General features: G+C 40.4%; 2 long non-coding RNA genes across 4 annotated transcripts; one reads left to right on the top strand and one right to left on the bottom strand.

Annotated features, from left to right (window-relative positions):
• The first annotated feature begins 232 nt into the window (after nucleotides 1-232).
• Nucleotides 233-3,174, top strand: LOC125513257 (uncharacterized). 2 transcript variants are annotated; one of them, XR_015608145.1, is made up of 8 exons: nucleotides 233-901; nucleotides 1,610-1,673; nucleotides 1,935-2,014; nucleotides 2,101-2,190; nucleotides 2,274-2,363; nucleotides 2,453-2,551; nucleotides 2,650-2,860; nucleotides 2,951-3,174. It is a non-coding gene; the product is annotated as an uncharacterized LOC125513257 (long non-coding RNA). The 2 variants fall into 2 exon arrangements; XR_015608146.1 differs by having other exon boundaries at nucleotides 2,101-2,198.
• LOC125513256 (uncharacterized) lies at nucleotides 917-7,339 on the bottom strand. 2 transcript variants are annotated; one of them, XR_015608143.1, is made up of 5 exons: nucleotides 6,720-7,339; nucleotides 5,563-5,735; nucleotides 4,922-5,013; nucleotides 4,607-4,720; nucleotides 917-1,267 (listed from the first exon to the last, which is right to left on the bottom strand). It is a non-coding gene; the product is annotated as an uncharacterized LOC125513256 (long non-coding RNA). The 2 variants fall into 2 exon arrangements; XR_015608144.1 differs by having other exon boundaries at nucleotides 5,563-5,687.
• Between the last annotated feature and the right edge of the window lie 2,270 nt (nucleotides 7,340-9,609).

The following is a 9,609-nucleotide window of genomic DNA, read 5'->3' as shown; positions in this document are numbered from 1 at the left end:
TTGTGCCAAGTAGAACCTTTGAAAAGATTTGGGGGAAGTTTTTGCGATCTTCCTGTTAAAAAGGAAACTTTAGCGCTCACGAGATTTGCTGCCATTTTTATTAGAGAGTGAGATTAGGTTAATTCTTTTTGCAGATTATTAATAGACAAATTCAGCACGTCCACCAATTTATTTCAGAATTTTTAAGGTTACAGAAGTATTCAAAACCTACAGATTACTACAGACTGTTCTGTTTTTGACAAATTATGTTTTTCATGTGTTGTTTACACCTATGACTAGTATTGAAGGGTATGAACCATAAAGAAGTTGAAATACAGTAGATTTAACATCAATTTCTAATCCTAATGTCTCAGTTGATAGTCTCCACGGTTAAGTTTCATCCCATCAACACCGGTTTATTTTCGTCCTCCCTCCCACCTCCCACGTCCCAGCGATTCCCTCTGAACCCGCGAACAAAAAAAATAACAATGCACCCACAAGGTCCACGCAGCAAACCTCCGATCGATCCTAAAAAAACAGTGAAAAAAATCTATGAAAAAAACCCTACGAAAATTAACGAGTCCCTCGCACGTACGAGCGATTCATCCTGCCCTCAAGCACTCGCACGCACGAGTCGTTCGCCGCCGTCATCCGTCCCTACGTCCCCGTCGCTCATTCCCTTCGCCGCCGCCGATCTCACTGGGAAAAACCCGCCAGATCTCGCCTCCACGTTACAGAATCGGCGCCCGATCTCCTGGACACAGCGCCGCCGTCGTGCGATCTGCGAACTGACGCAGACGCACAACAACGACGCCGCCGCCGATCTCACTAGAAAGACCCTGCCGGATCTCGCCTCCATGTTACGGAACGGGCGCCACGGTTCTGAATCACCGCCGCAGACGCATTTCGGTTTCAACCCCAGGTATGCTGTACCGGATCAAACAAACAAAACTCAATAATCTGTAGAGCTCAAACAAATCTGGGGTTAAACAAATCGATGGGAGTGCACGCCCCAGGTATGCTGTACACGGATTCTCTTTGTAATGTCGTTGTGTAGAGGTCAAACAATTCTGGGGTTCAATCCAATGACGCCCCATATTGACTGAAGTTCTGTAACATGTACTGACTGAAGTTCAGTCAAATGACGCCTCATATTGATCCCTGTTCTGTGACATGTATAGCATAAATCTCAGCAAGTTGCCCTTATGGACCGAAGTCCTGTACAATAGCGAGCTGCCCTTGTGATCTTCGACAGCCTTTAGAACTGTTGCAGTTTTGCTTGATCTCGCTGCAATCAGATGAACAGTTTGTGTTAGCATTTTGAATTTTAAACATGTAATAAGGAGCAATCAGATGAACAGTTCATGTTTGCAAAGTAGCAGCGTCTGTTAGACATGTCTTTCTTTTTTGACCTCTACATCAAAACTCATATATCAAAGTAGCAGTCTGTTGGACATATATGCCCTTATGGACTGACTTTCTGTACAATAGGACTGTTGGAATTTCATGTGATCGGTTTGCAATCAGACGAACAGTTGATGTTAGCATTATTAAGATGTAAGCAGCAAAGTCAGTTTACAAGTATTTGCTAATAACCTAAGGCTGTTGGACATGTCTTTTTTTTATATAGTTACATATGGGGAATCCACACAGCAAGCCAACGGAGCAGACGACATCATCACATGTACCTCCAGGTATATGTCCAACTATAAATTGTGCTATACATGTCAAACACCATCCCAGGAGACTGAATGTGTTGTAGGCCCAATGGAGGCGACAAATGTTAACTACTATAACCAAGGGATTATACCCGTAGCCAACGATGTTGACAAAATTTACCCAAGTAGTCCAGCTATAAGGCTGTGCAAAATTACAGAGCTTAATTTTATGTGATCAATCATACCTAACAGACTTGGGCACGACCGAGTCTAATGGATCAAGCATGTGACTTGTAGGAGTCCATATTACTCCCTCGGAACGGGTGATAGTTGAACAGACCGATGGTGATAGACTGATAGCACATATGATACTCCAGGTATATATGTACCTCCTGGTATATGTTCAACTACAAATTTTGCTATACATGTCGAGCACCATCACAGGAGACTGAATGTGTTGCAGACCTGATGGATGGGACAAATGTTGACGACTATAACCCAGAGATTATACCCGTAGCTGATGAAGTTGACAAGATTTACCCAAGTAGTCCAGGTATTAAGGTTGTGCAAATATACAGAGCTTAATTTTATGTGTTTTATGTGATCAATCATACCTAACAGACTTGTGACTTGTAGGAGTCCATATTATTCCCTCGGAACGGATCATAGTTGAACAGACCGATGGTGATAACACATATGTTCATCAACCTTCCCATCTGATTTCGGGTAGGTATTCTTTTGCTGAAGGGTTAACACCATGTGCCTACAACTTTGCCTTATTTCGGACCAATATTTGTTATGTTTACATGACGCAGACAACCGTCCGATCTAACTCCTATATAATGGAGATACGTTGCCGGCTCCTAGTAATCTGACACAAAATTATGCGACAAATGTACCACAAAGTTCAAATGGTATTACCTCATACATCTTGGATCTGATCTAATTTGTGCTTAAGGTGGTTTATTTTCATACATTAACCTAGCTTATGGCTTTTATGTTGTTCCATTAGCTGTACATGCTCCTGGTCGTGATGCCTTGGAGGTTTTACCTGTGTCTGATGCAACATCCGATCACATGAAGACAGGAGCTGTCATGAAAAAAAACTTAACAGGCGAAAAGAGGGAGCAGAAAAACGCCCGGAGGCGAGCTGCTTATCGGAAGAAAAAATGATGGTACGGTCAAACTCCAAGATGAAAATCAACCTTCCTTTCCAATGACAGGTATTATTAATTAATGTTTAGTAAATACGATAAAAAAAATACCTCGTACTTTTCCTGCCTCAACTACTCTCACATCTGGCATCTTTAAAGACATAATAACTAGCTGGCATGCAACGTAATAACGAGGAAAAGAGGCAGGAGAATGTTCCACGGCATCCTCTCAGTGATATCACTGATGCTAATCGACCATCCTCTATGGACCTTGACAAAAAAAGAGATGATAAAGGCTCGGAGACGAGCTGCTTATCGAAAGAAAAAAGAGGAGGCTAACGTCAAGCGACAAGATGAAAATCTATCTGCCCTTACGATATCAGGTAAGAATGTTTTTATGTGTCGGCACTGCGATGATAGTATATATACTCCCTCCATTCCAGAATATAAGGTTAATATCGTACGAAAAATGATGATGGTACCATGAATGTACAAGCAGACGTGCAAAAAGTTCCCCTATCCCCTCTCGGTGATATCACTAATGGGTATCAAGAATGAATGTAGGCTCTAAAGGGTCAAAGTATGCATGCTCCTGAGAAGGAGAAGTTCTTTATTATCTTGCATGTACTTTCACCAGAACGATTGTTTTGGTTATACCTCACTGACCAATGATAAAAGATGTTGAATTGCAGTATTGTATTTTCCTTCTCCCTTTTATTAGGTTATAATATGTTCATGGACATAATTTTGAAGATTATAAGATGGTATTTTTTTTCATAATTCCACAATACTCAGCCCATCTTATTATTGCATAAGATTGCATTATTTCAACGTTGTGGTCTACTATATCAAGTTTTGTTATTGCCTTTCCAGCCAGATACTTTGTTTTCCACTATGATCCAGAGTTTGCCACAAGCAGTGCGAGTGTCTAATATTTGGTTTCATCCATTCAGCTTGATACACTATTAGTATATATACTCGTGTGTGTGTTCTGCTGCAGATTGATACAATAAAGCAGCATAATTGAATTCAGGCCTTTCTTGCTGTAACTTCACATATCCCGATTTCTGAGAATTCACTAACATAATGCCTTCTATTACAGGAGCGTTGTATTTTTTCTGTAGAATAATGCCATCAACGCAAATGCTAGGCCCAGTTTCACTCATAAAGTGACACAAGTACACTTGCTTTCAATCAAACAAGTACTCACATGACTTGACATCTATAGTTATGTCGAATTGTTGAACCTATTTGGTGAACTATATAAGTGGTCTTCTCCTTGGGAATTTGAATGCAGTTCTCTACCGGGCATTAGGTTTACATATGCGGTAGTAGTTATTAGAAAAGGCATTCCTATCTCCTGCTCAAGGCAAGTCCATCCATTGGGTTGGAATATATTTCAGTTTTCTCTAAAAAATATAGTTAATTTACAAGTTATGTAAATTTCATTTCCTGGTGTAAGATTCGGGCATTGTGAAGTATATGGCATTAACGAAAACATTATTGTGTTCAATCATGTAGGAATTTAAAAGGAGAAGTTTCCATACAAGATTATTAGCAGAGCAGGTTGTTATTTGTATTTCATAAAAGATTTAATTCAATCGAACAAGTACCCACATGTCCTTGTGATCAACCTGTTCATGCAATGAAGACAATCATTCATGCTCGTAATCTGGTAAAGGGTAGTGTAACAATGGATACAATAGCAGTCTTAATATGCTGACCAGACAATGAAAACCGAACCATACCATAGTATAAGCGTCATGCGAGAGGATCAATAAAACATTACTGTTGAAATGAGTAGAGATGTTTTACCTGTAGAATGTAGACTGTATTTGTACACTGCATATGATCTGACCACGGCAAATAGGAGTCCAAATAGAATAACCCACATGAAGCTCCAGCCGACTGAGAAGGCAACATGTTTGGCTGCAAGGATTTTATAAACAGCATTAGGCTAGCACTGGAGTGTGATATCAAATGAAAGTGTGATATAGTTTCAGTTGCTAGCTGATAACATTATCAAAAGGTGTATGATTATTAGATTGGTAACAACCAAATTCTTTATCCTGGAATGTTTCATTGATTTCAATAGCTTATAGAAGGGAGAAGTCAACAGAGAGCACTTACATAGGTTCCATTTTTTTATGTGCATATCATAGGTTCCATTGGTTTCCATCTCTTTTGGGAAGCTGCTCGTTAACTTGTTTCACATAAAATCCCTTCATGAAAAACAAGAATTGTTTAATATAAGATGGAGCAGTACTGTTTTCATGTTTCAGAACATGACTAATGATCCATGACAGTTTTCATGTTGTCAGTAGTCTTTCTGTAATGGCTACATCATCCTTCTTTTGGACCATTACTTGATTGTACTTGAATATCAATTGACAAAAATATGTACCTCTCAGTGTATTTGAAACTTAGCGATGATGTCCCTTTTAGATGATTGCAGGTTTATTTACTTTGCTATGCTTCCACTCCTTTTTTCAACTGCATTTCAGAATATGTGGTTTTTGTAGCTCCATTTCTAAAACCTATGATGACTATGCTCCTCCTGAAAATATGTTATTTTTTGTTGTTTGTTTCGTGTGTTATATATTAACATATTAAAATTTTGTTCCATGTGTTATATAACATTTTCAAATAGCAACATTTTGTTTCTCTTTTTCGAATAGTATATTTGTTGCATATCAGTACATATCTACTGAAAGTCTGAAACTGCAAAGCCAAGAAAACACAATAATATGTGATAGAAAGAGCGTTGTTACCATGTCAAAAACAAGTAAGTTTGCACCAGCTACCAGCAGGCACTCGGTAGATTCCGTTAAGCCCTTTTCTGCAGCCGTGACCAGAGATTATCACAAGGACCAGCTCCTCTCACATTAGCTCCACCCTATCAGTTGGAAGTGCAAAAGAAAAAGGGCTTCATACAGTTGTGTGGCTGTTGATACAAAGATAACTAAATCAAACATCAGTTTGGTAGAAATTCTACATTGCTACTGTACTGAATATTTTAATATCATATACAATACCATAGTTACTCACTTTTAACTGCATATCCATGAACCCACTTATGAAGCATATCAGAAAGTTTATCAACCAAACAAAGGAATTAACTTTCAGTTTTAACACACTCAAAATTACTTCAAGATCAGAGCTTTCCCATTTAGCGACTCATCTGCTAACACTTCAAACACTGCGAGTGAATCATCACTGCAAGTCTGCAAGTTAGTCTTACAAATACTTCGTCATCGTCGCATGAATCCACTAGACTGGAGTTTGTTTAATCATCATTGCATGAATTGCAAGTTAGTGTTCAAAATAAAGTGTAGATTCATACACACCATTAAATCCTAGGGTCGTTGATTGCAAGGACGTATACATCTACAACTTCAACTCGGTTCTTGTTATCTAACTTTTTTTAGCTGAACTTATCTGACTAATAATAATACAACGTAAAGTAACCTTTGACCATCCTTCTGAATTATACTGCAAGTCTGGTAGGTGATATTTTGTTGAGCATGTAGACAAAAGCTGTACCTTGCGAGGCACAAGCCTTTTCTCCATGGCCTCATGGAGCTAAATTATGAGCATTGCCTGACTAACTTCATCACGGGACACAATCAGAGCATCCCCATACTCTAGGTAATTGAAGTTCGTTCTCATCTTCTATTTCACACATATCAATTGTGTCTGCCCCAGATCGTTTGGCATTAGATGATTGTAAGGATTTCAAGTGACTTTAATAAGTTCATCTTCCGGAATGAATCTATCAGTTCACCACACACATGTACTCTTGTACTAAAAACAGAACAATCTAAAAGTATACACGTTAGAGCCGCAGAGGGGCACCTAGCTAGACAGGGCATTACAGAATATCCAAAATAAGTTTGCAACCGGGATGAATCGAGATGTATGCACGTGCCATGAGATTGGTTGGAGAAGATTGACGAAGGAGAACTATTGGACATGGTGGAGGGGCTGCAGTAGTCCATCTGCTTGCCGGCGCTGTCGAAGATGAGGACGCCAAGGTCCGCCTCGCAGAGCATGGCGAGCTCCTGCGCCTTCTTCAGCAGCCCGGCTCTGCTCTTGCCGAAGATGGACTGCCTGGAGACATTGTTGGACCGTCCCAACAGCTACGTGGCCGGCGTGACTAGCGGCCGAATCCTGCTGCTCACCGCGGCAGATGTGCGGTCCGGTTGCTCACCGGAGAAGACCCTCTCTCCAGCTACATCGCCGGCGCAAAGAATAACGGCCAGGCCTTCTGCACCTCCCGGCCGGCGGCCGGATCCGGCTGCTCACCGGGCCAGATGTGCGGTCCCGCTGCTCACCGGAGATATCGCGGTGGAGGGGATGGGGTGCGGCGGGAAGTTGAGGGGAGGCAGCAGATCCAAGCCAAGACGGTGATCTATAGCTGCGGCGTCGCCGCAGCGCCGTAGCCGGGAGAGATGGCTGCGGCGACATGTGCGGGGGAGAGTGAGATGTGAGTGAGTGCGGCGGAGAGAGATGTGAGTGTGCCCGATCAGTGAGCGAGTGAGAGCCGTCTTGACTTCTTTTATATATGTATTTTTTAAAAGGACAACCAGGCTGCGTTGCATTTGCTCAGAAAAACAGGATTTTTTTTTAAGTAAATAATGAGGAGACCACAAGAATGTACACTATATCTTATACATGGAATATACAAATAAAGGTTTTTCATACTTATAAACTTCCCAAAATCTAAAAAGTGGTTGCACGCTAACTGAAGAGAATGAGCGGCCGGGCTTTTTTATCATGCATGAATTGTATTTTTATCTGTTAGTGCATGTCGTTATCAATATTTAATGTATTCACACTGATTAGTCCAATTTGAAAGAAACAGATTCACATATAATTATTTTGGTTTTCTGAATTTTTAAAAAGCCATATCTTTCAAACCGTGCGCCGGAATTCAGATCCGTCTTCACTGTTGAATTCTTTGCGATGAGATCTTTGAAACTAGATCTTCCATGAGTATGTTTCGACGAAATTTTTTTGATGCCAACTTTGATGCTATATTGTACAACTTCAGTACTACTTTGTGCAAGTTTAGTACTGCATGGTGCAATTTTTTTAAACCCAGTTTTTTGGAGTTGCATCCACAGTAGTTGTAGTTGCACACATAGTAGTCCTAGTTGGCACACGCATGGCCACAGAGTTGCATAATCTGGTCCGCATAGTCGCATATGAATTGTCATAGCTTGTAATATAGTCTAGTTGCACACATATTGATGTTTAGTTGGCTTGTAACGTAGTCTAGTTGCACACACATCGGTGTTTAGTTGGCAGGAATACTAGTTGCACACATATGCTTAGTTGGCTTGTAATATAGTCCAGTTACACACACATTGATGTTTAGTTGGCAGGACACTAGTTGCACACGCATTGATATTTAGTTGGCAGGACTAGTTACACACACATATACTCAGTTGACGCGGCAATGTATTCTAGTTGCACAATGCAGTACTTTAGTTGCACCATATAGCACCAAAGTTGGCATAAAAAAAATTCGTCGAAACATACCCATGCGGGATCTAGTTTCGAAGATCTCGTCACGATGAATCCAAAGATGAAAACGGATCTGAATTCCAACGTGTGGTTTAAAAGATGTGATTTTTTAAAGATTTAAGAGGCGAAAATAAATGTGTTTCACAGACTAGTCTATACGCATTTAATGTTAACGAAAATATCCACTAACTGACAAAAAAGACACACACTAGATAATTACTATTTATAGATTATTAGAGACCAAAACTTGCAATTTTAGGCCGGCCGCTCGCAAAGTGTAGCGAGCAGCCGGCCGCTCGCTAGACCGGTCCTATAAATTTAGTTTAGAATATCACACAAATAAACATAGTTTTAAGAGAAAAAACTGAATATACTTTAATCGTTCCAACATCATCTTCTTAAAACGAAAAAAATGAGGTGTCTTAAACTCGCCATGCAAACGATTTGGTTTTTGTGTTGGACTGCTTGCGGTTGTTGAGATGTGTCAGACGATTTCTCTATGTATATATAAATAACTTAAAAGGATTCAAGAAATTGCGGATAAATGACTACTTTTTATATAAAGGGAAAATCGGATGTTTGCTCCTAGAGAAATGTAACACACTTTTTTATAATGAGAAATACCACATACCTAAATAGTAGAGATTCCCGAAAATAATCATCAATAGGTGATTTAGAATGAGCCTACAATTTATTAAGATTGGCATGGCATTCACTCTACTATAAAGCACCATACATCTCATTCGGTTAAAAACGGACACCGCTCATTTCTACCAGCTCACCGACGAATATATATTTTCAATACCATCATTTTTTAAATAAAATCTAATATTTGTTTATATTTTTCCACCTTCGTAGGTAAAAGCTGATGGATTTGGATGCTGCTTAAAAAATGTCGACTGACATTAAAGTAGTGATGATGGACCGGGCTGAAAACTCAGCGAGCTTTACACAACCAGATGAGGTGCATGTAAATAATTGTTCTTCTTTGTTTATATGTTGCACGTGATATAATACTCAAAAGGCACATTTCTATATATTTTTTAATTTTGTAGGATATGAGAGAGATGGAGATGGATTCTGTCGATGTTCCACCGACAAGGTTCCGAGGACGCCACCTCCAACTCTCGTACCCCCTCGTTCACTCCCTCCAGGGCGATCGCCGGGGGGGGGGGGGGGCTACCCCTCGGCCGCCGCCACCTCCCCCTTTCTTCCACCTCGTCATCCCCAGAGGTGGGCACCGGTGATGGGGACGGCGAGGATCTAGGTTGTAGGCCCACGGTCTAGAG

This window comes from Triticum urartu, chromosome 6A (assembly GCF_056163025.1).
Source record: "Triticum urartu cultivar PI428250 chromosome 6A, HENAU_Tu73, whole genome shotgun sequence".
In the NCBI taxonomy this organism is placed as follows: domain Eukaryota; kingdom Viridiplantae; phylum Streptophyta; class Magnoliopsida; order Poales; family Poaceae; genus Triticum; species Triticum urartu.
This window is presented reverse-complemented; position numbering and strand designations above follow the sequence as displayed.